Here is a 5,482-nt window from a genome sequence, read left to right as displayed (position 1 = left end):
TTCTTATTTGATTTTAAAATTCTTTGCCATTCTTCTTTACATTAACGTTTTTATGTTCTTTCTTTTCCTGTCCTTTTATTTTTTAACTTTTCTATACCAATTTGGTTTCTTATTTATAGAGAGAACTTGCCTTGATTTTTAAAAATGTTACCTAATAGTCAGTGTTATAATAAGAAAGTTTATCTATTTATATTTATTTTCATTACTGCTATGTTTCTAGCTATTTAAATCATTTTATTTTATGTTTTACACTGTATACTTTTCCTATTTTTCTATCCTGACTTTAAATGGGATAATTAAGTTTTCCTTGTTCTCCTTTTTCCTCTGCTGGATATATATTATACTAAACATACATTTTGTTCTCAAAATATTTAGAATAAAACCCTTATCACAAAGTAAAAGTTTAACATGTTTTACTTCCTTTTGTACTTCACTTCCACTTCCTTTCTGTCTTCAAACTTACATTTTGATACAACTTGGACTTTTAGATACAGATTTTTTAAAAAAGATCAATGAATTTTGATAATAGTGTTTTACTCATTTTTTCCTCTTCATTATTTGTTGTATTCTATTCTTCTTAGAGTGATTTTTCTTGTCATAAAACATTTTCTAGTAACTTTCCTAAAGATAAATGATGAGTATTAAATAGTACTTCAATGCTTGAAAATGTGTTTTATTTTGAATAAAATATAGATCTGTGAGTTTATAGGTATGGTAGACTGCAAAAATGGCCCTGATTCTTTACTCATCCCTGAATCTATGGCTTGATTCTGGGCTTGGGTCACATGACTTGCTTCAGCAAATAGGATGTTAGTGAATACAACACAAGCAGAATATTGAAAGGCCCTTGTTTCATTGCTCTTGTATGCAGCCATTGTCTGGAACCAACCTAGCCCAGTTATCCCATAGGAAGCCACCCTAGATTAGCCATACATAAGGATGAGCCTGACTGAGACCAGAAAAATCACTGAACAGAGTTGAGCCTCAATGGCTAATTTGCAGGCTGATGAGCTAAATAAATCAGTATTGTTTCAAGACTCTGTTTTGGAGTGGCATTTTTGTGTCAGTAGATGACTGACAAAACAGGTGTCTTTGCCACTTGGAAGATATTGTTCCATCCTAAATATGGTAGAACTGTTGATAAGTATAATAGAAATGTGATTGCTTTTCTTTTAAACACTCTGTAGATAAAAACTTTCTGGACTTTTCCTTTGCCAAGATGTTCAGAAGTATATAATATATCTATATCTATATCTGTATCTGTGAACATATATACATACACACACTCACACTATATCTATATCTATAAAACTAATATTTTCACTGGATGCATTTATAAGCATGTTAATGCAAAGAAAAATATATGCACGAATACTGGGATACAGATAGAGGAAAAGGGAATATTGTTTTCAACTCAGCGCTTCAGACTTGTACTGAATGAGCAGTCAAGATGGAACTGGAAGAGTTGAGTTAGGGCAATGGCAGAATACTGAAGTCTACTGCTGTAATACAAATTCCTAGACTGGAGTGAAGATCTAAGGTTCACGGTATCATATGCTTCTTGGCTTTGGGTATCTGCCTATAGGATTACCATGTTGGGGCTGATAAACCCAGAGCCCAAAAACACATTTTTTTTTTATAAGACTCTACCCAGAGTCCCCAAATCTGTAACAATAAGAAGGGGTTGCTAATGTTAAGAGAAATTCTCCCCCATGCCTTTCTCACAAGTGATCTTCAAGAACAAATGTAGGGATGATCAATCATTCCAGAGAGCAAAACTAAGGACGTTTTTCCTTTGGCGGACCTTATTTGTAGCTTCCTTTTCTCTGCTGAGTGAGTTACTAGATCTGTACCCACTTTCTATCCTCAAAACCTTTTTGACATTCTAAGTAATTCAAAGAACCGGTTACCAGAATTGCTAGAATATGTGTTCCATCAAAAGGACAAATGAATCTTAGATTATTTAAAAATTAAACAACAAACAAAGCAAAACAGTTATCTCAGTTTCTGCCTTTTGTTAAAAAGTTGAATTCATGGTATTTTTCTTGCTCTTTCTTTTATTTTATTGTTTTTTTTTTTTTACCTCTATATCTGTATCTCTATACATCTGTTCTACTGAAGTTCTAGGAGTAAGAAAAAAGTTGTAGTACACTACTTATCCCAACAACATTTATAGCTAGTGACCATGTTAGCCCTGACTATGACCCCATTGGTGTGATGGGGGAAGGGGAATAAAGTGAGATAGACCATATCAAAGAATCCAAAAATCATGATAAAACTGATAAATTTCAGGTGGCAATATATACACATATTTAGGAATGCAGAAGGAAAAAAAAAAAAAAGAAATGGCTCAAGAGTTGAAAATGGCAGTAAGCAGAACTGTTTTTTCCGGACGTATCTTTTGGTAGTATTTGATTTTTGAAAACCACGTACACCCATGAAACATTTGTAACTAGTTTTGAAAATAAAACATATATCTTTGATATTATTCTATTGTCTATATAATGGAAAGCTATTTTCAAAGATATAACAGAGAGGAATATAAAGGAACTATAGGAATTAGTGTCTGAGTCCTTTCAAGAAGACGGTGCCAAAAGCAAAGAAGGAAGCCCCTGCCCCTCCCAAAGCCACAGCCAAAGCAGAGGCTTTGAAGGCCAAGAAAGCAATGCTGAAAGGGGTCCCAGAGTCACAGAAAAAAGAAGATCTGCGTGTCACCTACCTTCCCATGGCCCACAACACTGTATCTCCAAAGGCAGCCCAAATATCCGTGAAAGAGTGCCCCCGGGGGAAACAAGCTTGACCACCATGCTGTCATCAAGATTCCCCTGACTCCAGAGTCGGGTGTAAAGAAACTAGATGACAACAACACACTTGAGTTCACTGTGGATGTCAAGGCCAACAAGCACCAGATCAAACAGGCTGTGAAGAAGCTTTATGACATGGATGTGGCCAAGGTCAACACCCTGATTAGGCCCCGTGGGGAGAAAGAGGTGTATGTTCTACTGACTCCTGATTGTGATGCTTGGGATGTTGCTAACCAAATCGGGATCATCTAAACGAAGCCCAGTTGGCTACATATCAATATACATTTTTCCACCATAAAAAAAAAGAATAAGTCTCTGAAACAGGTTTTTAAAAAGTAAATGTATCAAAGGGCAACCTACTAACTTCGCTTTACAAAGGGACATGAGGATAAAGGAAAAAAGCAAATGATCATAAATCTCCAAACAGATGGAAGAAATAAGATTAGAATGAAGATAGATTTTTGCTTTTCAGTTTAACAGAAATCCAGTTCTTTTTATATTTATTTATTTATTTATTTACTTACTTACTTATTTACTTATTTATTTATGTATTTATTCTTGAGAGAGGAGAGAGAGAGAGAGAGAGAGAGTACGAGCAGGGGAGAGGGGCGAAGGGTGAGAGAGAGAGAATCTTGAGCAGACTCCACACTCAGTGCTGAGCTTGATATGGCGCTTGATCCCACAACCTTAGGATAATGACCTCAGCTGAAATCAACAGTCAGATGCTCAAAAGACTGAGCCACTCGTGTGCCCTAATAGAAACCCAGTTTCAAGCATACTATTACTGACATGGAATTAATACTCCAAAGATCTGTGTTTCAGCAAAATCATTTGTAGACAAGCTGCAATTTTATATTCTTCAAGTTAGTAGATTACATTTTGATTTTGAGGAAAATGGAATTCAAGAGATTACAAAAAGGATACAGAGCAAAGTTATAAGAAGTCCATTAAGATATTGCCGATAAAACTAATGAGATATAAAATCCAATACAGATTTATTGTTTTGGAAAGGACTCATTGCCAAAGATCTCTAGAATGAAAAGGTCAGCAAATAGAAGAATAAATAATATTCTATAAATAGGTGCAATGAACCTAAAGACTAAAAAGGAAAAAAAATTGTGCCATAAATAGTTTAGAAGCTCGCTTGTACCTCAGAATGAAAAATCCATTGATAAGTGGGGGGTACCCAAAGAAGGAATTTTTAATGAAAAATTTTGGTAAATATTGATATATTTGGGTTCAAATTCAGATATTTTTTGTCCTTTCTTTTGTTTTTTTTAAAAATTTTTTCAACGTTTATTCACTTTTGGGACAGAGAGAGACAGAGCATGAACGGGGGAGGGGCAGAGAGAGAGGGAGACACAGAATCGGAAACAGGCTCCAGGCTCTGAGCCATCAGCCCAGAGCCCGACGCGGGGCTCGAACTCCCGGACCGCGAGATCGTGACCTGGCTGAAGTCGGACGCCCAACTGACTGCGCCACCCAGGCGCCCCTTTTGTCCTTTCTTTTGTGTACCATCCCATTCTAGTTTCTTTCTTGTCTCCTTGCCTGCCTTCACCTAGATTTATTACTCTTTGTCAATCCACTGTTTCCCCTCTATTAGTTTGTATTTTAATTAAAGATACATTTTAAAATATATCTTAATGGTGATACTAACATTTGAGAACAAAATTGATAATGTCAATTTGAAGTGCAACTTATTCAGCAATTCACTTATGTGCTATCCAAATACACTCTATGACTTGCAGAATATATTCAAAGTCAATTAATCCTACACTGACTCTGGGTTATAATATACGCAAGGAAAGAAGAGAAAAACAAACCACAACACTAAAATGAAACCTTTAGACTTAAGCGCTCAGTCTTTTCAAGCAACTAAAAACCAATAATACTGTGTCTCTACTATTTCTAACTTATGTTCATATTACCACTCTGAAATCTTCCAGATATTACTTAGATCCAGACTATTGTTTGTTACAGCAAGCATTCTGTATGAACTTCATGAATTAATCTCTAAATAATTTGAAACAATCAAGCTATATTACCTGTTACAATGATAACGTGGGTGTGGAACAGTTCAATTTCTTAAGAGTGTTTACACAGGCGCAAGTAACCCCAACTTCATTAGGGAAGTCTATAAATAAAAATTTAATACCTTGAGAGCATTCTTAAAATCTCATCTGCTCCTGTCCTAAGCCTCTAGACAGATGCCATTACTCCTATTTTGTTTCTAAAGGAACTGAGGCCGAGAGTAGTAAAATTGCTTGTTTCCACTCTTACAGCTATTAATAGAGGGAGAAGGGAGAAAAGAGAGCCTTACAGTCTTCCAGTAAAATATACTGATCCTCATTCTGGGTTACATCGGGTTAGAAGTTTTTTTCATTGGAATGGATGCTGAGGGGCTGCTCCCCTTTTATTACTGACAGAGGTTTCTCTAAATGGAGGGTGACATGCCTCCCCTGTGGGACCACTGTCCAACCCATCCATCGTCCCTTCAACTACCCTCTCAGAAAAGGAGCCCCCACATCCTCCTGCTGATGCCTTGCTGATCAATAGGACACTGAACTTGTTCACAAACTGGTTCATGGTGTTGCATGTTTTGGTGCCAAGGTAGGCCTTGAGTCCCATGTCAATGAAAAGCAAATAATCCTATGTAAGCATTTGGGTATCTGTTTCTT

The 5,482-nt window shown here is 36.2% G+C and overlaps 1 pseudogene; it reads left to right on the top strand.

The window, feature by feature from the left end:
* The first annotated feature begins 2,363 nt into the window (after window positions 1-2,363).
* LOC124501952 (60S ribosomal protein L23a-like) lies at window positions 2,364-3,056 on the top strand (annotated as a pseudogene).
* Window positions 3,057-5,482: the final 2,426 nt, after the last annotated feature.

The sequence above is a fragment of the Lynx rufus genome, unplaced genomic scaffold (assembly GCF_022079265.1).
Source record: "Lynx rufus isolate CCGP_SWC_20201006 ecotype Redwood Valley unplaced genomic scaffold, mLynRuf1.p SCAF_7, whole genome shotgun sequence".
NCBI lineage: Eukaryota > Metazoa > Chordata > Mammalia > Carnivora > Felidae > Lynx > Lynx rufus.
Note: the sequence above shows the minus strand (reverse complement) of the source record. Positions and strands in the feature narration are given on the sequence as shown.